General features: G+C 39.7%; 1 protein-coding gene across 1 annotated transcript in view; it reads left to right on the top strand.

Annotated features, from left to right (window-relative positions):
- The first annotated feature begins 749 nt into the window (after positions 1–749).
- LOC129150495 (uncharacterized) overlaps positions 750–26,662 on the top strand; it is a 109,082-nt gene continuing 83,169 nt past the window's right edge. Inside the window, exons 1-3 of the mRNA XM_054722186.1 lie at positions 750–764; positions 946–966; positions 25,178–25,198. The gene's annotated coding sequence lies outside the window, so the exon portion shown is untranslated. The remainder of the gene's footprint in view (positions 765–945; positions 967–25,177; positions 25,199–26,662) is intronic.

Genomic DNA, 26,662 nt, shown 5'->3' with positions numbered 1-26,662 from the left:
AGCCTGGAAAAATGTTCAAAGGAAACCTCCAAAAGTCAAGAATCAGTAAGAAATAACATAATTTTAATAGGAAAGCTGGCACAATACATGATTCCACAATGAACATTATTTATATGGTCATGGCATTGCTTACAGCATATTGATTTATCATAAAAATGTGAGTTGGGTTGTTGGAAAATAGGAAGACAGAAAGTGAATTAGGGAAAGGTATAAAAGGTAAATCTTTGTGGTTCACATAGAAAGCCAATATAAATTATCCAAATTTGGGCAATCATGAAATATCATACAGATATTCTATAAGTAAATATTAGTTCTAGAACCACCTTCAAAGAGCATAAATAGCCCTAGCTGGTTTGGCTCAGTGCATAGAGCATCGACCTGCGGACTGAATGGTCCCAGGTTCGATTCTGCAATCCCCAGTAGTGGGCATGCAGGAGGCAGCCAATCAATGATTCTCTCTCATCATTGATGTTTCTATCTCTCTCTTTCCTTCTCCCTTCCTCTCTGAAATCAATAAAAATATATTTTTTAAAAAAGGAAATAGGAGGTATCAAGAAATGGATCAGAAAACTGGTGGTTTTATTTACATTAAATAAATTTTAAAATAAGTATGTGTACTTTGTTATAAAAAATTAAACCTAAATAATTCATGTAAACTTTTTATTATATAAATTTATTTTAGAGAAATATTAAGGAAAATTAATCTTTTGTAGACAATCAATGCTTTCATTTTCCTATTTCAGTTGTGCCTTCAAAACCTGACAGTAAGTTCCTCTTTTGAATTTCAAATATTCCATGCTTTCATAACCACCTAGAAGGAACTCTTGCATACTTTGGTCATCATCATTTCTGATATCATTTCTAATTTTTTAAATCAGTTGAGAGAATTGGAGAAATAATAATAACATTTTTAAGTTCCTTACATGTTTGTGTTTATTTCTGTAGGGGCTACATCAGGAAAGAGAAGTAAGTTCCTTTTCTATCTTATTGTTGCTAGTAGACATTGGTATTTACTGAGGAACTGAAAAAGATTTTGCTCCTTTAGTGATTGTAATAATAGTTTAAATCCCATCATTATAAGAGTTTTGCTGGGGTGCTGAGGTGAAAATGAACACTTAAACTTAATTTTCCTCCATGCGCTCTTAGAAACACCAACTTGAGAGAGAAAGATTTTTTAGGGCAAAACTATATGGCTAAGAAGTAATAGAAATGAGAATATAAAATTTTGAAACAAAACGATTAAAGCTGAAAAGCATATGGATAAGGAACAATTTACCTAATCAACAAAACAAATCACGAATCCTAAGCAAATTCAGGAGGGCTAATCCTAAACAGTAGAGCCAGAGCTCCCAGGGTTTCCGGGGACCAGGTAACTATTAGTCAAGGGGTAAAGGTGGGAATGAAACAGGATGAGTGGATAACCGTTTGTTCAAAGAAGCTGTAAAATCATCTCTTCCACTCCTCTCAGTCAAATTTCTGCTTTGGTCCCACACTGCGGTAAGAGTAGAAGGAAAATGGCTTATGCTCAAGAGAGGTTGGATCAAAGGATCCCTGGATACAGGTGAAATCAGGGTAACATCTGACAACAAAGGAACAAAGTAAGAATCTAAATTCTACATTTTTTCCATGGACTCATAAACTTCATAAAGTATAAGACTTATGTTTAGAGAAATAAACAACCTCAGAGGGAAGGACTGCTGATTCTTACATCAGGGTTCATCCAGAAAAATCTGACTGGCCCAGATGGCAATTTATACCATTGCACACAAGATCAGGTATTTAAAGTTTCACTTTTTAATATCTATGTCTTGTGATCCTTAATACTATGTCTTGTGATCCTTCCTCCAAGGATCACAAGACATAGTAGGACAGGCTGTAAGCCCAAAAACCAAAAAATAAATCATCACGCAATCAATAAATAATTGGGAAAACAGAAAATGTAAACTTTAAAAATGTACTTAAGTTGTATCAGAGATAAGATGTTGCGCTTATAAATGAAGAGTATGTTGACATTTGGAAGGCAGATTGGAGGAACAAAGAGAGATAGGATAAATGTGTAGAAGTGACATATCAATAATCTTTAAAATGGTGGGAGATGATGTAAACTTTTAGAGAGTCAAATGAATAAAATGAAACAAGACGGAAAATGGCAGGTAATAAAACAAGGAACAGCTCCAAAAGATCTGTTCCCCTTTAACTGAAGAGGATATAAGACTTTTTTAATGTGCTGGGAAGGGAAAAGGAGAGATGGGGAGAGACAGGTGAGACAGTGTTCCAGGTTTCAGCATAATGAGTATCAAAATTGAGTCTACCAAGTACGCAGCACAATGAAAGGAAAAGACACCACATGATCTCACTCATTTGTGGTTTATAATGAACAACATAAACTGATGAACAAAAACAGATCCAGAGACAGAGAAACATCGATCAGATGCTCAAACCTCAGAGGAAAGGTAGGGGAGGGAAGGGGTAAGGGGGAGAGATCAACCAAAGGACTTGTATGCATGCTTATAAGCAGAACCAATGGACACAGACACTAGGGGGGTGAGGGCATGAATGAGAGTGGGAGAGCAATGGGAGGATAAGGACACATATGTAATATCTTAATCAATAAAAAAAATGAAAAAAAGGAAAAGACACGCATCAAGCATTGCATCACATGTATTCAGAACACTGTAGCTAACAAAAGTTGACAAACAGGAGATAAATCCTAATAGCATCAGATTTCTCAAAAGCAACAGGAAATGAGGGGGGAAATGAAAAACTAAAATTCTGATTAAAGATTTCCAATGCAGAAATCTGTACCTCCTAATCCTGTCTGGCAAAGTTAGGGTCTGAGGACAGTGTTTTCCTAAAGCAAGATTTTCATTTCTCGTGCTCTCTCCTTTCAAAAGTAACTGGAGAATGTGCTCCATAAAACAAAGATGTGAACCAAGAAAGCAGAATTCAAGAAATCCCACAAACATGTCATTTTAGTACAAAGCTCAAACCATGTCTTCCCAATCTGCTGGTGATAAAATCCCAAAGTGACTACTGTTCTGAAGATCGGCTAGCCCAGCTAAAACACTGAGAGTTCCATGAAAGAGGTCTCTGAAAAGGAAAAAAGAAATGATTTTGATGCCTAGATATGTTTCCACAAACCAAAAGATTATACACTTGAAGTGTCAATTGAGGAACTGCATTAGTGATGATGGTAAAGAAAATTAATAAAATGAAGAATAAAGACATTCATAACTTCTAAGTAAAATAAAAAGATTTAAAAGAAACAAAATCATAGCTACACTCTGACTTCACTTGTCACAATTATGTAAACACTAGAGGCCCGGTGCATGAAAATACATGCACTGGGGGGGGGGGGGGGGGGGCTCCTTCAGCCTGGCCTGCCCCCCTCACAGTCCGGGAGCCCTCAGGGATGGGAGGCGACCTGGCGATCAGGGGAAGGCGACGCCCCCATCACACCTCTGCTGCTGCCACTGCCAGTAGCGCAAGCCTCGGCCGGCCCTGGTTACCTGAGTCTTAGGTGGCCCTGGGCAGCTGGGGGGCTGAGGGCGGGTCTGGCTGCACTGTGCGTCCACTGCCCCCCGCCCCCTGGCTGGGCTGAGGGGACTGAGTGCCACCATCTTGTGGCTGTGGGCGCCCCCATCTTTGTGATGGTGTGATGGTCAATTTGCATATTCCCTCTTTATTAGATAGGATTGCATTTTTATAAAAATTGTGATACCAAACATTAAAAAAGTGAAGTGCATGGTACAATGGGTTCAAATAAGAGCTGCATCTCAGGTAGGACTTAAGATGTTCCAATTTTCACTCCTGGCATTGGTAAATTTGTCTTTTCTTTTTATCTTAGTCTTTCATAAAGAAAACAGCTTTTTTAAATTAGCTGTAATGTTATTCATTTTTATTTAAAAAATTTCTAAGCTTATCACATTTCTTCTACCTGTTGGAGGTGTAATTTTCTGTTTATTTTTATTGCATTTTCTGATGATTACACTGATGATTGATTTCTCAGACTTTCTTATCTAAACTATGCATTTAAAGCTATAAAATTACCCCTCAGCAAGTATTTAACTCCATCCCAAAGTTTTAAGTATGAATTTATACTCTCATATGTTTCAAAATATACTATATTAATATGTCTGTTAATTTATTCTGTGATATGAGTTATTTAGAATTTATTGCTTAATTTAAAAAATGTAGGAATTTTTCTACTAATCTTTTCATTATTAATTCTAGATTTATTTATGTGTTGAATATACATTCTAAAGATTTTAGTCATTTGAAATTGTTTCCACTTTATTGAGGTATTACTACAAAATTTGTATATACTTAAGGTATGTAACTTGATATTTTAATATATGTATATTAGGGGCCCAGTGCATGAATTCATGCACCTGAAAAGGAACTGTGGGCTGCAAGGCTGCAGTGGGCACATGGGTGAACCTTGGCCCATCCTTCGCGCCCCCGCCGAGCCTCTCCTGCCATGGCCCCCGGTCCCCTGTCAGCTGGCAGCCCCACTCCTGCCTCCACTGGTCCCATGCACTGATGGCGCCAGCCCTGCTCGCACCCACTGATGTCGCGGAGTGATTTGGGCCAGTGCTGCCAGTGGGTGCGAGCAGTGGCTGCTGCCCCAATTGCCTCTCAGGGGCAGGGTGAGCTAGAGAAGCCCTCAGGGGCAATTGGGGCCGGCAGCCGCTGCTTGCACCCACTGATGGTGCCGAGCGATCAGGGCCGGCACTGGCAGCAGGTGTGAGTTCTGGGGGGGCGGGGGGTGGACTTTGGTGCGTGGAAACCAATAATTTTCAGTAACCACCAGAGGCTCGCCCTGATTTCAGCGACTGGTGACCAGCCTTGGTCTGGTGCCCTCACTCACCTGCTCCACCATCCTGCTGCAGCCAACACCCACCATGTTCCATTCTCTGCCACCTGCTGCCAACACCTGCATGGTCTGCATGCTCCCCCTGGTCAGCGCACATCATACTGACAAGTTGTTCCGTTGTTTGGTCTATTTGCATATTAGCCTTTTATTATATAGGATATTCTGAAATAATCAGCACAATCAAGCTAATTAATATATCCATTACCTCAGATAATACCTTTTTTTCTGATTAGAACTCTTAAGATTTACTATCTTAGCAAATTGTAAATATACAATGGGGTATTGATAACTGCATCACATTGCTGTACATAAATCTCCAAAACATATTCATCTCACTAGCTGAAAAGGAACAATTTGACCAACATTTCCTCACTTTCATCTTTATTCTACTTTCTGCTTCTATGAGTTTTACCTAGGTTCCCCATATAAGTATGTATCCTTTTGTGACTGGTTTATTTATCTTTACATAACATTCTCCAGGTTCATCTATATCGTCATCAACAGCATGTCTATCTTTTCTGAGGATAATATTCCATTGTATATGTTTTTATATTGAAACTAGAGGCCCGGTGCATGATATTCGTACATGCAGGGGAGGTGTCCCTCAGCTCGGCCTGCGCCCTCTCGCAGTCCGGGAGCCCTTGGGGGATGTTCCACTGACAGAGCTGGCAGTCGGACATCTCATACTGCCGGGGAGGCGGGAGAAGCTCCCACTGTGCTCGCCAGCCATGAGCCTGACTTCTGGCTGAGTGGTGCTCCCCCTATGGGAGCATACTGACCACCAGGGGGCAGCTCCGGCATTGAGCGTCTGTCCCCTGGTGATCAGTGCGCATCATAGCAACCGGTCATTCCACTGTTCGGTTGATTTGCATATTAGCCTTTTATTATAATGAACTAGTGCCAGATTTGGAATCTCTGGGTCAAATGGCAGTTCCATTTTTTATTTTTTGAGGAAACTCCTTACTGTTTCCCACAGTGGCTGCACCGGTCTGCATTCCCACCAGCAGTGCATAAAGGTTTCTTTTTCTCCACATGCTTTCCAGCACGTGTTGATTATTGATTTACTGGAGGCCTGGTGCACAAAATTTATGCACATGTGGGGGGGCCTCAGCCAAGCCTGCACCCTTTCACAGTCCAACGGCCCTCAGGGGATGTCTGACTACATTTTTTAAAAATCACCCTGTACTTAAATTTCTTACTAAGTCCTCCTTTTAAACTCCCCTCACTCTCACATTCTGTTTCTTCTTTTTATTTAACTGTTTTCCTGGCCTCACCCCATTTTACTCCTTACTCCTCCCACCCTGCCCCCCCATTCACCTGTCCCTTATGAGACTGAACCCTGCCTCCCACCCTCCTTCCTATTATTACCCACTGCTCCCTGCCATGTTCACTGATCTTCCCCTTTCCTCTCTGGAACCTGCTTCCAGCCCTGCCTGAGCGCACTTTGATATTAAAGCTTCCGTTTGGGGGGCGTTAACCCCCAGCCCAGGGCCCAGCCCCAGCCAGGCCTTCGCCACCCCCTCTTCCCTGGCCTCCCCACTGCTGTCCTCCTCCCATTCCCTGCCCGGGACACCCCAACTTCTAGTCAACAAAGTACAGTTAACGCACCACCAACCTAACCCTGGCCAGTGTTTTAGGGTCCAGCCCTTGGGGATGAAAGCAGTACCCTCCTTAGTATCCGACTCTGCCCCAGCTAAGCTGCGCCTCCCCTCCCAGCATGGGGCACCGGGCCCAGCAAGGGTGGCCGAGACCCACACGGCCCGGGCACTGCTGCCGCAGAGCAGGAGTGCCTCTGCCCATAAGGCCTCAGACCATCCATCCCTCCATCCCAACGGCCCGTGCCAGGTGCCACCACCCTGCTCCCACGTCTGGGTGGGGATCCCCACTCTACACCGCCTGCGCCCCGTCCCTCACCGGGTGCAGCTGCTCCGCCCCACCGCAGTCGCCACCCTCTCTCATGTGCAGCCCCGCATTTCCTTCCCTTTTCCATTCCTGCATCTTTTTCTTGTTCCCTTTCTGTATTTCTGTTTCTCCTCTTGGCCTGTCTGCATGCAGGCCTGCCTTCCTCTCCCTCTCCTTTCTTATCTCCTCCTATTGTATCCTATCCTACCTACCCTGGGCCTCGCACCTGCCTGAGCAGGGGGCAAGGATGCAGCCTGCTGAACGGTCGTTACATGATGGCGTCTTGACAATTTGCATATTCCTCTATTATTAGTATAGACTGATGATAGCCATTATGACAGGTGTAAGGTAATATCTCATTGTGGTTTTAATTTGCATTTCTCTGATGATTAGTGATATTGAACATCTTTCCCTATGTCTACTGTATGTCCTCTTGGAAAAGTGTCTATTCAGGTATTTTGCCCAGTTTTTAATTGGATTGTTTGTTTATTTGGTTTTGAATTGTCTGAGTTCTTTATGAATTTTGGATATTAACCCCTTATCAGATATATCATTGGTGAGTATGTTCTCCCATTCATTGGGTTGTCTTTTCATTTTGTTAATGGTTTCCTTTGCTGTGCAAAAACCTTTTAGTTTGATGTAGTTCCATTTGTTTATTTTTTTCTTTCTTTTTTATTTATTTTTTATAATATTGTTAAGAGTATTATAGATGTCTCCATTTTCCCACCCTTGGTCCCCTCCACCCAGTTCCTGCCCCACCCCAGGCCTTCAAAACCCTATTGTATGTGTTCATAGGTAATATATATCCTATATAATAAAAGGCTAATCTGCAAATTGACCAAACGGCAGAACGACTGGTCGCTATGACGTGCACTGACCACCAGGGGGCAGTCACTCAATGGAGGAGCTGCCCCCTGGTGGTCAGTGGGCTCCCACAGGGGGGGCGCCGCTCAGCTGGCTCATGGCTGGAGAGCACAGCGGCGGTGGCAGGAGCCTCTTCTGCCTCAGTGCAGGCGGGCGGTAGGGAGTGAGGGGTTCCAGACTGAAAGCCCTGGACTGTGGGGGGATCAGGCCTAAGCCTGCAGGCAGACATCCCCTTAGAGGTCCAGACTGCAAGAGGGTATAGGCTGGGCTGAGGAACCCCCACCTCCCCTCAGTGCACAAATGTCATGCACCGGGCCTCTAGTATGCATATAAGATATTTGGTTAATCTCTTCCCACAAACCCTGACCCCTTCCCTCTTAGATTCATTAGTCTGTTTCACATTTCAATGCCTCTGATTCTATTTTATTTATCGGTTTATTTTGTTCATTAGATTCCTTATTCATTTATTTTGATTTGTAGGTTCAATTGTTGATAGATATGTATTTATTGTCATATTATTGTTCATATTTTTATCACTTCTTCTCTTTCTTCTCCTTCTCCTTCTCCTTCTTCTTTTTCTTCTTAAGAATACCCTTCAACATTTCATGTAATACTGGTTTGGTGGTGATGAACTCCTTTAGCTTTTTCTTGTCTGTGAAGCTCTTTATCTAACCTTCAATTTTAAATGAGAGCTTTTCTGGGTAGAGTAATCCTGGTTGTAAGTCCTTGTTATTCATCACTTTGAATATTTCTTGCCACTCCCTTCTGGCCTGCAAAGTTTCTGTCGAGAAATCAGGGAACAGTTGTATGGGCACTCCATTGTAGGTAACTAACAGCTTTTCTCTTGATGAGTCTTGTGCTTTTATTTATAGGTTTGAAGCATCTGATGCCAGCTGCTGCTTGTTTGAGATATTTTAGCAAAGGCTGAAGCCTCAGCCAGGACAGGCCATTTATATGGAAAAGCTACTGCAAACAGCTTAGGTGGAGCTGCAAATTGGATGGGGTGGAGTCTCATGGAATCACCAGTGCAGAGTGAACAGTGATGGAAATTCAGATATGGCTGATCCCTGCAAGCACTTCTGTCTGGGAGAAAGCCGACCCTGGGTTTCTGCCCTGAAGCCAGACCGTCCAGTTCCTCCCCTATGTTCCTAGATTCTCCCAAAGTCACCACAGAGGGATGGACGTCCGAGGAAGTAGGATCATGTATGTTTGTGCACAGGCCCTTTAAGAGGAACACCTGGGACTCCAGCAGTCTCTGTCACTCAACCACAATCCTGGCTGGTTTTTACAACCCACAGTTACAGGGACTTCTTTTCCCAGTTCTGGAACCCTGGGCTGGAGGCCTTGAAGCTATTCCTTCTGATTTAAAAAAGAAAAGAAAAGAAAAAAAGGGCCACATGTGGTTGTCAGACTGGCCTCTTCCATGCCTCCACCCCTCTTATCAATCTCAATGTGCTTCTTTACTTCTCTAGTTGTAGGACTTCCATTCAGCAAGATTTTAGGCAATTCTGAAAGATGGTTGTTCTATATTTTAGTTGTAACTTTGATGTGGTTGTGGGAAGCAGTAAGTACAAGCATTTGCTTATGCCGCCATTTTGTTTCTCCTCTGGTTATTTATTTTTCCTTCTGTTTCCCTTGCCTGGTTAGGTATATCAGAAAAAATGTTGCTGTGAGAAATGTCTGAGATCCTACTGCCTATATTTTCTTCTAGGATTTTTATAGTTTCAAGTCTTACATTTAAATCTTTATTCCATTTTGAATTAAGATTTGTTAATTTTGTTTTATCTTTTAAAAGAACTACTCTTAGTTTTGTTGATTTTTTTCTATTGTTGGTCTGGTCTCTATTTCATTTACTTCCACACTGATCCTTATTTTCTTCCTTTTACTATATTTGGGCTTACTTTGTTCTTTTTCTAATTCCTTGAAATCTAATTTTATGTTGTGCATTTGAGATCTTTCTTTTCTATTGATGTATGAGTTTATACCTATAAACTTTTCTCTTAGAACTGCTTTTGATGCATCCTATAACTTTTGACATATTTTGTTTCCATTTTCATTTGTCTCAAGATATTTTTTATTTCACTTTTGGTTTTTCCTATGTTCAATTGGTTTTTCACCAGTGTGCTGTTTAATTCCATATATTTGTGAATTTTCCAGCTTTCTTCCTGTATATATTACTAGTTTTATTTCACTGTAGTCAGAAAAGACACTTGTAGTTTTTATCATCTTGAATTTATTGAGACTTGTTTTGTGGCCTAACATAAGATTTATCCTAGAAATTTTTCTATGGGCACCTGAATGTATATTCTTCTACTATTGGATGGTATTTTCTATATATGTCTGTTAGGACCATTTGGTCTATATAATGTTGCTTAAATTTTATTTCCTTTTTTATTCTCTTGCTATGTGATGTATCAAAGTATTATAATACTACTAGAGGCCCAGTGCATGAAATTCATGCACGATGAGGGTGGGGGGTGTCCCTCAGCCCAGCCTGTACCCTCTCCAATCTGGGACCCCTTGAGGGATGTCTGGCTGCCCATTTAGGCCTGATCCCAGTAGGATCGGGCCTAAACGGGCAGCCAGACATCCCTCTCACAATTCAGGACTGCTGGCTCCCAACTGCTCGCCTGCCTGCCTTCCTGATTGCCCCTAACCGCTTCTGCCTGCCAGCCTGATCACCCTCTAACCACTCCCCTGCCAGCCTGATTGATGCCTAACTGCTCCCCTGCCAGCCTGATTGCCCACAACTGCCCTCCCCTGCAGGCCTGGTCCCTCCCAACTGCCCTCCCCTGCTGGCCATCTTGTGGTGGCCATCTTGTGTCCACATGGGGGCAGCCATCTTGTGTGTTGGAGTGACAGTCAACTTGCATATTACTCTTTTATTATATAGGATAGAGGCCTGGTGCACAGGTGAGGGCTGGCTGGTTTGCCCTGAAGGGTGTCCTTGATCAGGGTGGGGGTTCCTTTGGGGTGTGGGGTGGCCTAGGCGAGGGGCCTGTGGTGGTTTGATAGCCGGACACGTCCCCCCCTCCCCCCCAGTGACCACAGAAGAGGCCCTGGTATCTGGACTTTATTTATCTTCTATAATTGAAACTTTATAGCCTTGAGCGGAGGCCAGGGCTGGCCAGGAAGCTTGGCTTCCTCCATCGTCAGGGGCAACCCAAGCCTCCTGCTCTCTCCAGCTCCATGGCCGCTGCCATTTTTGTTGGAATTTATTTATCTTCTATAATTGAAACTTTATAGCCTTGAGCGGAGGCCAGGGCCGGCCAGGAAGCTTGGCTTCCTCCATTGCCAGGGGCAACCTAAGCCTCCTGCTCTCTCCAGCTCCATGGCCACCGCCATTTTTGTTGAAATTTATTTATCTTCTATAATTGAAACTTTGTAGCCTTGAGCAGAGGCCAGGGCTGTCCAGAGTGGGCGGGAAGCTTGGCTTCCTCCATTGCCGGAGAAACCCAAGCCTCCTGCTCACTCCGTGGCCACAGCCATCTTGGTTGGGTTAATTTGCATACTCGCTTCTAATTGGCTGGTGGGCGTGGCTTGTGGGTATAGTGGAGGTGAGGTCAATTTGCATGTTTCTCTATTATTAGTGTAGATGTATTTGCTCTTTAAGTTATATTAGTATTTAATATATTTAGGTGCTTCATGGTTGGGTGCATAAATATTTACAATTTTTGTATCTTCTTGGTAAGTTGACCCTTTTGTAATTATATAATTACCTTCTTTTTCACTTGAGACTATTTATAATTAAAGTCTATTATGTATGATATAAGTATAGCTCCCACTACTTTCTTTTTTTAGCATTTTTCTTGGAATAACTTTGCATCCCTTCACTCTTAGCCAAGGTGTATCTCTAAAGCTAAAGTGAGTGTCTTTGAGGCAACATATTGTTGGATCTTCTTTTTTCTATCAACCATTCTATGTCTTTTGTTTTTATAATTTAATCCATTTACATTAATCATATTAGGTAAGAACTTATTATTGGTAAGAACTTATTATTGCCATTTTGTTGTTTTCTGAATGTTTTATAAATCTTTTGTCACTTGCTTACTCTCTGTCTTTTTTTAATATATTTTATTGATTTTTACAGAGAGGAAGGGAGAGGGAGAGAGCTAGAAACATTGATGAGAGAGAAACATCAATCAGCTGCCTCCTGCACAACCCCTACTGGGGATGTGCCCACAACCAAGGTACAGGCCCTTGACCAGAATCTAACCTGGGACCCTTTAGTCCACAGGCCGATGCTCTATCCACTGAGCCAAACCGGTTAAAGGCATACTCTCTGTCTTTGATGACTCCGTGGCAGTATGCTTTCACTCTTTTCTCATAACTGTGTATCTACTACAGGTCTTCCATTTGTGGTTACCATGAGGCCTACATAAAATATCTTACAGCTATAATATCTTATTTTAAGCTGATAATAATTAAACTTCAATAGCATAGAGAAACCCTATACTTTTACTCTCCCCAATCACATTTTAGGATATTGATGTTACAATTTATATCTTTTTTATATTATACACCCAATAACAAATAAGTGTAGCTATAATTATTTGTAGTACTTTTTTACATTTAAACTAAAGTTATGTGATTTATTTACCACAATTACAATATTATAGAATCTGACTTGGACTATACATTTCTCAGTGAGTTTTTATTCATTCATATATTTTTGAGGAATCGCCAGACTGCTTTCCATAGTGGCTGCACCAGCCTACATTCCCACCAGCAGTGGATGAGGGTTTCCTTTTCTGCACAGCCTCTCCAACACTTACTACTTTTCTTGTTAATAATGGCCATTCAAACAGGTGTGAGGTGGTATCTCATTATAGTTTTAAATGTGCATTTCCCTAATTGCTAGTGAGGGTGAACATGTTTTCATATATCTGTTGGCCATTTGCATATCTATGTGGGAGAGGTGTCTGTTCAGGTCCACTGCCCATTTTCAATTAGGTTGGTTGCTTGGTGTTAAGTTTTATGAGTCTTTATATATTTTGGATATTAAACCTTTATCGGAGCTATTCAGTCAGCTATCTCTTCGTTTTGTTGTCAGTTTCTTTTGCTAGTTAATTCGATATAGTCCCATTCATATATTTTTGTCTTTACTTCTCTTGCCTTTGGGGTCAAGTTCATAACATGTTCTCTGTGACCAATGTCCATAAGTGTAGTACCTATGGGCCGGCACCTGCACAATCCTGACAATGCCGCTGGCTGCCTGGAAGTTGGCCTCAGGCACCACAGCCACTTCCCCTCCCTAGAAGCTCTGCAAGGAAGAAATAATATAAAAGCAGCCACCAGGTGGCTCCTGACAACCAGCACGAATGTCAGCAGGACGGATCCAGATCCCAGGCTGGCAAGGTCGTTCCACTGCCTGCCCAGAGGGCCAACGTGTCCGGCCTTCCCTCCGCCCCCCTTGAGATGGGCGCCAGATGCTGGGCTCACAACTGGTGAGGCCGCTGCGGTGGCACAAACCTCTCCCAATCAGGACTGACTGGGCACAAACCCACAGCAGGTGCAGCAGGACCAGGATGAGCAGGAGGTGGCATTGGACTGCCAGTTTTGGCCCGATCCCCACAGGCCACGCCAAGGAACCCCACCCATGTGCGAATTTGTGCACCAGGACTCTAGTGTAGAATAAGAGTGATGAGAGTGTACATCCTTGTCTTGTCCCTGATTTTAGAGGAAAATCTTTCAGCTTTTTGCCATTGAGTATAATACTGGCTGTGGGTTTGTCATATATGGCCTTTATTATGTTGGGGTACTTTCCTTATAATCCTATTAGAGGCCCAGTGCATGAAATTTGTGCACTCAGAGGGGTCCCTCAGCCCTGCCTGCACCCTCTTGCAGTCTGGGAGCCTTCGGGGGATGTCTGACTGATGGCTTAGGCCTTCTCACCAGCCATGAGCCCGTCTCAGGGCTTCTGGCTGAGCGGTACTCCCCTTGTGGGAGCACACTGACCACCAAGGGGCAGCTCCTGCGTTGAGCGCCTGCCCCCTAGGTGGTTAGTGCATGTCATAGCGACTGTTCATTCCTCTGTTTAGTCAATTTGCATATTAGCCTTTTATTATATAGGATTTTATTGAGTTTTTAAATCATAAATGGATGTTATATCTTGTCAAATGCCTTTTCTGTATCTATTGATAAGATCATATGATTTTTATCCTTTCTTTTGTTAATATGGTTTATTACATTGATTGATTTGCATATGTTGAACCATCTTGTGCCCCTGCAATGAGCCTCACTTGATCATGATGTATTATTTTTTTTGCTATATGGTTGTATTGGATTTGCTAGTATTTTGTTTAGGATTTTTGTATCTATATTCATCGGAGATATTGGCCTATAGTTTTCTTTTTTATCTTGCCAGGTTTTGGTATCAGGGCTATGTTGGCCTCATAAATGTGTTAGGAAGTATTGCCTCTTCTTCAATTTTTTGGAAGCATTTGAGAGGATAGTTTTAAATCTTCTTTGAATGTTTGATAGAATTCACTGGTGAAGCCATCTGAACCTGGACTTTTATTTTTGGGAGGTTTTTGATGATTGTTTCAGTTTCCTCACTGCTAACCAGTTTATTTAGATTTTCCAATTCTTCATGATTTAGTCTATGCAGATTTATATTTCTAGGAACTTATCCATTTCTTCTAGGTTATTGAATTTGGTGGCATATAGTCTTTCATAGTATTCTAGTATGATTCTTTGTATATCTGCTGTATCTGTGGTGACTTCTCCTCTTTCATTTCTGATTTTCTTTAAATGGGTCTTTTCTCTTTTTTCCTTAGTGAGTCTAGCCAGGACTTTGTCAATTTTATTAATCTTTTCAAACAACCAGTTCTTTGTTGTGTTATTTTTTTTTTCTCTATTTCATTCAATTCTGCTCTAAAGTTTATTTCCTTTCTTCTGCTGACTTTGGGTTGCTTTTCTTCTACTTTTTCTAGTACTTTAAGATGTGATGTTAGGATGTTTACTTGGAATTTCTCTTATTTCTTGAGATAGGCCTGTAATGATACAAACTTCCCTGTTATTACTGCTTTCACTCCATCCCAGAAGTTTTGATATGTCATATTTTCATTCTCATTTGTCTCGATATATCTTTTGATCTCACCTTTTATTTCTTCTTTGATCCAGTCAATTTTTCATTGGTATGTTATTTAATCTCCACAGATTTGTGGGTTTCTTTACTTCCTTTTTACAGTTGATTTCTAATTTCAGGGCATTATGGTGAGAGAATAAGCTTGGTATAATTTCAATCTTCTTGAATTTGTTTGAGGCTAGTTTTGTGACCCAACATATGGTCTATCCTTGAAAATATTCCATGTGCATTGAGGAAGAATGTATAATCTGATCTTCTGGGATGAAAGGTTCTGTAATTATCAATTACGTCCATTTGTATCATTAAAGGTATTATTTAAGGCCAATATTTCTTTATTGATTTTCTTTTTGGTTGATCTGTGTAGAACTGTCAATGGAGTATTAAGGTCCAAACTATGATTAAGTTTTTATCTGTTTCTCCCTTTAGTTCTGTGCATAGTTGGTGCTCCCTGGTTGGGTATATTAAGAAGTGTTATATTTTCTTGATGTAGTGTCCCCTTTATCATTATAAAGTGTCCCATCTTTGTCTCTTGTTATTTTTGTTATCTTGAAATCTATTTTGCCAGATATAAGTATGCTTTTCTGTTAATGTTATTTGCTTGGACAACAATTTTCCACCCTTTCCCTTTGATTCTACCTTTGTCTTTGCAGTTTAGATGTATTTTTTGAAGGCAGCATATGGTTGTGTTTTGTTTTGTTTTTATCCAATCTGCTACTCTGTGTCTCTTTATTCATTAATTCAGTCCATTTATATTTAGGATAATTTTTATATATGAGCATTTCCCACAGCCATTTTATCCTTTATTTTCTGGTAGCTTTGGTCCTCCATTGATTCCAGTAGGTGGCACTGTATCACAAGGTTTTTACCTCTGTGAAACCCCAAAGCTGACCTCTGCCTGAGACAGTACAGCTGCACTGCTTTGGGTGGGGTTTGCTTTGCCCTCTCAATAATCGTGACCCCAGACCTCCATGGGGTGCCCCGCTTCTGTACCCTATCTGAGGATCGGTCACTGAGGGAAATAGCAATTCAGCTGCAATTGCTCTTTGTTTGCAAATAATATTCTCCTCGACCCATCAACAAGGGTGACAGGAGTGAGTTTGGAGAGTCTGAGGGGCAGCAGGGCTCTGTGGCTCCATTTCTTTGTCTGAAACACCACCCGCCTGACAGTGGACAGTGGACAGCCATGGCAGAACCCCCGCACTGTGTCCTTGCCCAGGCATCTTCCTGGCTCTGCCGCTGTTCACCCTGCTCACCCTGCTGGAGAGCCCACTGATGCTCTGTTCCTCAAGCTGAAGGAAGTGCTGCTACTGCCGGCTTCCTCCCCTCTCTAGGCCAAGCCGTCTGTGAGGTCCTGGCTGCAGGGCCGTCCAGCTCTCCTCCCTCCTCACCTCCCTGTTTGTTCCCACTTGCCCACTTTAGATGCTTCAGTGTGTGGATATCTCAGGCATGCTTCTATATGGGGCCGGGAATCCATTGTTAAGTTATAGTTGATCAAGTTGTAAAAGTTTCAGGGGGAGAAACCAACGTATCTCTCACACCACCATTCCTCTGACATCCTGAGCAGCAAATTCTGTGTTGCAAAATTTATAGTCTTATGGGGGTCGGAGGAACCTTGTATATGATGAGTTGCTTATTCTTGCTGCTTTCAAAATCTCTTTGCATTTGACTTTTCACAATGTAAATATAATGTGTCTCATGCCTTTTTAGGTTCAAATTATCTGAGATCTTTTGGGACTCATAAACCTGCATGTCCATTTTGCTCCCCATTTTTAGGCAATTTCAGCCATTATTGGTTAAATTGACTGTCCATAACTCTGTTTGTCATCTCCTTCTGAGATAGCCATAATACCCAAGTGGTTTTCCCTGATGGTGTCTGATCAAGTCTGCTGTAAAGCTCCATAATTCTTTAATTTAGTCATATTTTTTAATCTAGGATTTCTATTTTGTTTTTTATGGTTTCCATTTCCTTGTTGGAATTCTCATTTTATTCATATAATGTTTTCCTAATTTTGTTTTTGTTTTTTTTTTATTGTAGTTCCCTGAACTTCTTTAAGATTATTCTGCCCATGCCCAGCCAGCATGGCTCAGTAGTTGAGCATCAGCCTATGAACCAGGAGGTCACAGTTCAATTCCTGGTCAGGGCACATGCCTGGGTTACAGGCTCAATCCCCAATGTGGGGCGGGCAGGAGACAGCTGATCAATGTTTCTCTCTCATCACTGATGTTTCTCCCTCTCCCTTTCTCTCTGAAATCAATTTAAAAAAATATTTTTAAAAAATATATCTTATCCTGCCCATGTTCTGAAGTTGAGTGGGGGAATGTACTGGCTGGGCTCTGTGGTTGGATAGGCTGGGTGGCTGGGCTCTGCTTTCAAACAGGGCTACCTGATAGACTCCCTGGTCACGAGGGGCTGGCAGCTGTGTCCTGTGGTTCAATGGGACCACTAGCAGGACGCTATAATTGCCTGTGGTTGGGCATGGTTGTAAGATGTGTGCCATGGTGGTGCATACCACTGGTTGAAATCTCCTGGGCAGGGCTGTGGTTGTGATCTACTATTGCTCCTGGCTGGGTGGGGCCTCAGACTGTCTTCCTTGACCAGATTGTGCCACTGGCTGGACTCCATGTTCAGGCAGGACCATAGACTAGACTTCATGATTGGACAGGGCTTCAGGCTGTGTTCAGCAATTGGGCATGGCCCAGGCTGTGCCCCAATGTTAGGCAGAGCCACCAGCTGGGTTTCACAGTCAGATAGCACAGTGCCCTTGCTCCACTGTCACTGGATGGGCTCTGTTTGGGGGGGCCTCCAGCTGTCCCCAGAAGTTGGGTGAGGGGGCATACTGGGAGATTTTCATGCTTGGTGGTTGGATGAAATCACTGCCCAGGCTCCCTGGTTGAGTGGGGCCTCAGACTATGCTCTATAATTTAGGAGAGAAACTGGCTGGGCTCCTTGCCTGGGTAAAGCCTCAGGCTGTGTTCAGCAATTGGGCAGCGCCATCTTCTAGGCTCCACTGCTGAGTGAGATTATACCCAACTCCATGCTTTCCAAAGAGTTGGGCCTGGAGGCTGTGCTCAGCAATTAAGATTGAATTTGCTCCTTTCCCAGACAGGGTCATTAAATGGGCTCCATAGCCATAACAAAACATTGACTGGGGATGCAAATCGGGCAGAATTGGCAATCAAGCCAGAGGGGGCCACCAGCGTGGCTCAGCAGATGAGCAGAGCACCTGTCTGAGATCTATGCTCAGAAGCCACTGCAAGCAGGATAGCAGTCCATCTGAGCATTGGTTGCAGTAAGCCCTGACCTTCTTACCCATCCCTATCTATTCCTCAATAATTGATCTTTGCCATTTCTCCCAGCGACCCCCAGTACACCTCCAAGGAAGTGTCTCACATGGTGGAAGTGTCTCACATGGATAATCAACGTGGGTTCTCTCTCCATTAGAGAAACCATGGGTCTACAGGGGTCCTCTTGGTGTGATGCTGTGTCAGCCTGTGGCAGTGCAATCTTACCCTTCTAATGTGTTAATTATTCCATCTCTATTGCCCAGGGGGATGCTTCAGGTTCTAGGATTTCACAATGTTATCTTATCTATGGAGAGTTGCTAGTTGGTATTTTTGTGAGAGAGACTAGTGTTGGGAATGACCTATGTCATCATCTTAATTACATTACTCTCTATAAAACTTTATTTTTATCCCTTCAGCCACTCTATGCCTTTTGATTGGGGAGTTTAATCCATTTACATTTAAAGTAATTGTTGATAAGTGAGGACATACTTTTACCATTTAATTAACTCTTTTCTGTCTGATATCTAATTGATTTGTTCCTCTCTTACTCTCTCATTATATTTCTTTATTTTATGATTTTTTTGTACTGATTTGATTTTATGCTTTTTATCTTTGTTTTTTGTGTATCTATTTCAGGGGGGTTGTGGTTATTTTGAGGCTTGCACAAATCTATTATAATTATGAACATTGAGTTCATAATTTTAATTGCATATAGAAACACTACATTTTTACCTCCACAACACTTGTGTTCTTGTAATCAGAGTTTACTTCTTTTTATAATGTACATTTATTAACAATTTTTTGTCTTTTAACTTTTGTATCAGAGCTAAAATAATTTACTCATCAACATTACAATAAAATAGTATTCTGTTATGCATTCATACATTTTACCTTTGCCAATTATCATGCATTTCTTTCTATTTGAAGAATTCCCTTAATCATTTCTGGTAAAGAAGGCCTAGGGGTAGTGAATTCCCTCCACTTTTGTTTTTAGAAGAAAGACTTTTTCTCTCTTTCATTTTTAAAGGATAGTTTTACTGGAAATAATATTGTTGATTGGCAATTTTATTTATTTTCTTTATATTTTTTGAATTTATCATCTCACTCTATCCTAGCTTTAAAAGTTTCTGATGAGAAATCCACTGATGATCTTATGGGACTTCCTTTCTATGGAACAAGTTGCTTTTCTCTTGATGTTTTCAAAATTCTTTCTTTGACTTTTGACAGTATGATTATAATGTGTCTTTGTGAAAATTTCTTTATGCTTAATATATTTCAGGTTCTTTGGGCTTCACAGATCTGGAAGTTTATTTCCCTCCTTAGATACATGAAGTTTTCTGGCAAAATTTCTTTAAATAAACTCTCTTTCCCTTTCTCTGCTTCTTCTGGGACTCCCATAATGCATGTATTTCTCTACTTAATAGTAACCCTATAAGTCCCATAGGCTTTCTTGACTTTTTTTTTATCCACTAATTAGATAATTTTAAATTATTTCTTTTAGAGTTAGCTGATTCTTCTGCTTGCTGGAGTCAGCTGTTGAAGCTCTCTATTGAATTTTTCAGTTCAGAATTTACATTCTTCAATTACAGAGTTTTTGTTTAATTCTGTTTTGTGGGTTTGTATTCCTTTGTTGGACTTCTCATTTTAGACTTTATAGACTGACTTCAATGGAGAAAGACAATCATCTGCTAATTGAATGAGATGCCCAGTGGCACTGTGTTTGGCACCAGGTCCAGGGATGTGCAAGGAAGCTGGTTTCAGGGAAAGAAGGAGGTGCTTGTTCTAAAGGTGCGCAGTGGCCCCAGGCCCAAGGTGCACCAAGTCAGGGGCACAAGTAAGTACATGAGAGAGCCAAGGCTAAAGGGAATAATTGGTCCTTCTATTCCAGAGGGGGCTTAACAGCAGCTCCAGCTTCAGAGAAGCATAGTAGCGTGGGCTCTGGGCTGCTCCAGTAGCTGAGGTCTGTGTTGGTGAAAACCATGAAGGTCCTCAGCAGTGAAGGCTTTGGGGTTTCTCTTGCTCTTCTTTTCTGCTGCAAGGGGAAGTTAGAGCTGAAAGGATTCTCTTAGTGTTGAGCTGTGCCTTCCTGGGGGATGGGACAACAGGACACCCGCTACACTTTCTATGTAACCATCCTTGTTTTTTGTGCTCCATTGTGTTTTGCAGCTTTTAATTGTACTCTGGTGCTCTCCCAGAACTATTTTCATCCCCGGGTAATTGTTGGATTGTTTTTGTAAGAATATGTGTACAAGGACCTCCTAGACTGTCATCTTGATAACATCACTCCTCATCATTCATTTGAAATTAGTTAAAACTAGTTTTCTGGTTTAGCATATGGTCAATTTGGGTAAATAACCTTATAAAATTAAAATATATACGTAATTTAGAGTGTATTATTCTTGAATGGCCAACTAGGTCAAATGTGTTAATCATTTTATCCAATCTTTTCTATCTCATTGACCTTTGTCTGCTTCATCTATAAGTTGATTTTTTAATCATATTAAATTTTTTCACTATATTTTTTAATTTATTCTTATTGTTAAAAGTATCATAGATATCCCCTTTTTTACCCCCATTGACCTCCTCCACCTGCTCCTACCCCATTCAATTTTTTATTTCTTTTTTGTTCTATGGGGAGGGAGATGGAAAGAGAGAGAGAGAGAGAAAGAAGAGAGAGAGAGAGAGAGAGAGAGAGAGGAAAAGAGAGTTAAAAATAAAAAAGGAGACACATGCAGATTCAGTATTTTATGTCTTGTTGCCTCACCCTTACATACTAATTAAATGTCCCTCTTTAGCTCTTAAATTCTACTTCTCTGAGAGACTTGTTTTAGTTTACCATTCCAGCATGATATATACAATATTTATTATCCTAACATTCAACCTCTTCATGTCTTTATATTTAAAGTGTATCTCCAAGCAACATATATTTTTATTTTATTGTTTCTATCTTTGATATTCAGTTTTATATTTTAATTGAAGCATTTAATTCATTTATATTAAATACATTTGGGTTAAAAACACCACCTAGAGGATCGGACTGTGGACTGAAGGGTCCCAGATTCCATTCTGGTCAAAGGCACAGGCCCAGGTTGTTGGCTCGATCCCCAGTGGGAGATGTGCAGGAGGCAGCCAATCAATGATTCTTTCTCATTATTGATGTTTCTATCTCTCTCTCCCTTTCCCTCTCCCTTCCTCTCTGAAATCAATAAAAATATATTTTTTAAAAAATAAAAACACCACCTAACTAGATGTTACCTAATTGCTCCATCTGTATGTCTCCTTTTATTTTTTGCCTTTTTAGGATAACTTTTTTTTATAATTCCATTTTCTTCCTCTTATCATGTTAGATATAACTTACTATCTCTTAGTGGTTACTTTGGATATTACAATACTTATGCTTGTTTTTAAAATCTTATAAAAATTGCTATTTTAACATTTCCTAGATAATTTAACAGTTTTAGAACACCACTTCTACCTCTGTTTTTTAAACTACTGTTACCATGTATTTTTTCTTTTTTATTGAGTTACAATTAACAGATAATATCTATAGTGTATATGTTTCAGGTATACAACATAATGATTCGATTTTTGTATATTTTGCAAAACACTCACCACAATAAGTCTAAAGAATATCTATCACCATACATTTTTACAAAAAAAATTCTTGTGATTAAAATATTAACACGTATTCTCTTAGCAACTTTCAAATTATTAGCTATAGTTCCCATGCTGTACATTACATCCTCAGAACTTAATTAGTTTATAACTAGAGGCCCGATGCATGAAATTCGTTCAGGGGCTTGGTCCTCGCAGTCCTGGCCAGCCCTCGCAGCCTCAGCCGGCCCTCGCAGCCTCGGCTTCGTCCGGAAGGTCGTCCAGACGGTCGTTCTGCTGCTTGGTCTAATTAGCATATTAGCTCTTCATTATATAGGATTAGAAGTTTATAGCTTTTGATCCCCTTCACATATTCCCCCCCCCCAACCCCCCCACCCCACCTCTGGCCACCACCAATCTGTTTCTGCTTCTTGGAGCATTCGAGTTGTTGTTATTTAAATTCCACATATAAGTAAAATCATATGGCATTTATCTTCCTCTATATAACTAATTACACTCAGCATAATGTCCTCAGGTCCATCCATGTTGTTGCAAATGACAGGATTTTATTCTTTTTATGGATGAATAATATTCGTGTGTGTGTGTGTGTGTGTGTGTGAGAGAGAGAGAGAGAGAGAGAGAGAGAGAGAGAGAGAGAGAGAGAGAGACATCTTATTGATTCATCCATTAATAAACACTTAGGTTGTTTCCATATCTTGGCTATTATAAATAATGCTGCAGTGAAGATGAGGGTACATATATCCTTCTGAATTAGTGTTTTTGTTTTATTTAGATAAATTATCCAGAAGTGGAATTGCTAGATGATATGGTAGTTCAATTTTTTTAGGAACTGCCATACTGTTTTCCATATTTGCTACATCACTTTACATTTCAACCAACCGTGTACAAGCATTCCCTTTGCCACGTCCTCACCAACACTTGTTATATCATGTCTTTTTTTATAACAGCCATTCTAAGTGGTGTGAGGTAATATTTCTTTTTGGTTTTGATTTGCATTTCCCTGATGATTAGTGATGTTGACCATTTTTTCATGTACCTATTGGCCACCTGTATGTCTTCCTTGGGAAAATGTCTATTCACATCCTGGTTTTCTTTAATTGATTTCAGAGAAAGCAAGAGAGAGGGAGAGACAGATAGAAACTTCAATGATAAGAGAGAACCATCTATCAATCGGCTGCCTCCAGCATACCCCTCACAGGGGATCGAGCCTGCAACCTGGGCATGTGCCCCAACCAGGAATCGAACCATGACATCCAGGTTCATGGGTCAACGCTCAACCATTAAGCCACATTAGCTGGACCCTCCCCCCATGTTTAATCATAGTTTGAATTTTTGATATTGAGTTGTATAAGTTCTTCATATATTTTGAATATTGACCCCTTGTCAAATATATAATTTGCAAATATCTTCTCCCATCCAGTAGATTGCTTCTTCATTTGTTAATCATTTCCTTCTCTGTGCAGAAGTTTTTCCATATGATATAGACCCATTTATTTATTTTTGTTTTTAGTTGCCTTTGCTATTAGAGTCAAATCAATGTCATACTTTTCAGTGTACAAGTCTTTCACGTTCTTGGTTAAATTTATTCCTAGGTATTTGATTATTTTTGTGCAATTGTAAGTGGGATTATTTTCTTATAGTTTATTACTAGTGTATAGAAACACAATAGATATTTGTATATTAACATTGTAAACTTCACCTTTGATGAATTCATTTATTAGTCTAACAGTTTTTTGGAAGAGTCTGTAGGGATATATATATATATATATATATATATATATATATATATTATCATCTGAAAATAGTAACAGTTTAACTACTTCCCTTCCATTCTGAATGTCTTTTGTTTCTTTTATGTCTGGCTACACCTTCCAATACTATGTTGAGTAAAAGTGGCAAGAATAGGCATTCTTTTCTTTTTTCTTTTTTTTTAATTTAAATTTCTTATTGTTGAAAGTATTACATGAGACTCCTCGGGCATCTTATTCTTGATCCTGATCTTAGAGTTGAGATCATTGAGTGTGATAATAGTGTGGTCTTCTCATATAAGTCTTAATTATATTGGAATATGTTCTCTCTATAACCATTTTGTTGAGAGTTTTTGTCATAAACGAATGTTAAATTTTGTCAAATGGTTTTTCTGCATCTATTGTGATAATCATATAATTTTTATCCTTCATTTTGTGTTATCATGTACTTAAGTCTGCCTTTATTTTAATAACAATGCCTTATTATTGTTAAGTAAATAATATTTGCTTATGTTTACTTTGTATATCTTAATTTCTTCCTAAATTTTTTGTAATATTTCTCTTTATTTCCTATAAAAAGGTAATACTATAACATTCTAACATACCTATTTTCCTGGTTTGAATAAACCAACTGTAAAACAAATATTGTTGAGATGGTAAAATAAATTTGAATATGGGTTGGGTAATATATGATATTACAGAATCATTAAAATCCTTAGGTGTGATCATTACTGATTGTGAAAAAGCATTTCGTAGATGCACAAGAAGAACTTTTTTTAACTTTAATTTTACACTCTTACAGATGTCTTCATTTTCCCCCTTTGCCCATCTCCTTCCCCGCATTCACTCGCCCCTTGCCTCTGGCCATCACCAACCACACGGTTGTGTGTGTCTATTAGATTATGCATATATGTCCTTTGCCTACATTTTTATGCTTCAATTAGGAATTTTTTCTTTTATTCCCTTTAATAACTGCCCAATTCTATCTACCTCCTATTTCTATAACTACAGTTTCATGGTTATTAGTCTGTTTTTCTCTTTCTTAGTCTCTTATACTCTTTTCTGAGGCTGGTTGCCAGCTGGGGCCCCTCTAAGACACTAGAGACTCCTGAGGTTCCCATGCACATTGCCCTCTCGCAGGCACTCTCACAACATGGGAGCTCACGTCTTCAAAGTCAGCAGAATCTCTCACTTCAATTCCCTAGGACACAGGCCTAGGTGATGTAAAATGATCATGAAAGTCGCTATCTTACCACCTTAGCCAAATGCTATGGACTAAAAACAAGTCAGAGTGTCTGTCCTCACTCAAGGGAAGTGCATTACACAAGAGGGCAACTCATTAGGGTTATCTTAAAACATATCTATCACAGTAAGATAAAAGAGGTGAGATGTTGCATAGAGGAACAGGAAAACCTAATCCTGAGAGTAAGAAGTCAGTGTATACTATATAAAACTGAAATACAAGAAATTGCATTTTGAGAATGCTATTTTGAAATACTATAATGAATTCCAGAAAGGAAAAAGACTACATGTAAATTTCAGTGATTGTCTTTTGGGAGATAAAATTTTATTGTGAATATATTTGGTAGGAAACTAATAATTTTTGCTATAGACCTATACCATGAGTTGATTTTCTAAAATTAGAAAATATGTTACTTTAATAAAACAAATGAAATTTAATAATACATCTAAGTATTTCCATTTTACGTTTGACTAAATCAAAAAGACAATAAGAGAAAACTAGTTTTCTTTTCATAAGCAAATAATAATTTTGTGTTTGTTTCATTTGTGTTTTAGGTCGGGTTCCAGAATCCATCAGTAAGTTCATTTTGAATTTTTCAAATCTGCCATTCTGCTTGTTGGAAGTAAGATTTTTTTAGTTATTAAAGTTGCAACTTCAAACACTAATTAATTACTCTAACCTAGATTTGAGAGAGAAATATTCTTCACGCTTATGTTTTTTTTTATAGTTTTCATAAGTACCCACCCTTTCTGTTTCTAATATTGAGATATTTTTTATGGAAATTGGAAGGCATTTGAGATTTCTGAATATGACAACTTCTAACTGTATAATCATCAATGACGATGGTATCAGAACCATCTTAAGGTAACTGAATAAGAGCACAACCTTCTCTTCCCTCCAAAAACTCACTAAAATGACTAAGAAAGAATAAGAAAAGACAAAAATCTACAAAAAAACACTAAGAAAGAAAAAATAATAATTACCTCATCAGAAAATAAAATTTTACACATGAAAGCTGGGATATTCTGACTCAATTGTGAACATCATTTACATAGTCATTATATTTTTAACACAATATTGTTATCAATTACCAATTTTACCAATATACTGTTTTAATCATTGATTTATAGTGATTTACCCCCAAAAATGTAATTTGAGTTTGTTAAAAGATAGGTATGAAAGTGAATTGGGGGTAAATCAATTTAAATTTGATTTAAATTGATTTACCCCCAATTTGATTTTCTATCCATCTAAGAATCCATGTATTCTTAGATGGATAGAAAAGAGGCTAAGCCTAATGCCCATGTTAGGAAGCCTATGTACATTATCCATACTGCTCTGTAATTTTGAGTTGTCTTTGCCGGATTTTTGTATCAGGGTAATGTTGGCCACATAAAATGAGTTAAGAAGTATCTCCCCCAGTTCCATTTTTTGGGAAGAGTTTGAGAAGAATCGGTGTTAAATCTTGGAATGTTTGGTAGAATATACTAGTGAAGCCATCTGGTTTTGGACTTTGACTTTTGGGGAGGTTTTTCATGACTGTTTCAATTTTGTTACTGTTAATGGGTCTATTTAGATTTTCCAATTCTTCATAATTCAGTCTGGGAAGGTTGTATAAGGCCAAGTATTTGTCCATTTCTGCTAGGTTATCAAATGTGGTGGCGTATAGCCTTTCACAATGTTCTTGTTATATATTCCTTTGTAATGTTGTGGTGTCTGTTGTACTTCCTCTTGTCTCATTTGTGATGTTGTTTGTCTTCTCTCTTTTCCTTAGTGAGTCTAGCCAGAAGTTTGTCCATTTTACTTATCTTTTCAAAAACTGGCTCTTTGTTGTATTAAATTTTTCTGTTATTTTTCTCTTCTCTGTTTCATTTCATTCTGCTCTAATTTTTATTATTTCCTTCCTTCTACTGATTTGGAGCTTTGTTTGTTCTTTTTTTCTATTTAGTCACTGTAGAATGCTCTGAGCATGTAGGAAAGACCAACATTATCAAACTTAAAATATTTAGACCACAAATCACCTCTCTCTCCTGCCAGGT

The sequence above is a fragment of the Eptesicus fuscus genome, chromosome 10, assembly GCF_027574615.1.
Source record: "Eptesicus fuscus isolate TK198812 chromosome 10, DD_ASM_mEF_20220401, whole genome shotgun sequence".
NCBI lineage: Eukaryota > Metazoa > Chordata > Mammalia > Chiroptera > Vespertilionidae > Eptesicus > Eptesicus fuscus.
This window is presented reverse-complemented; position numbering and strand designations above follow the sequence as displayed.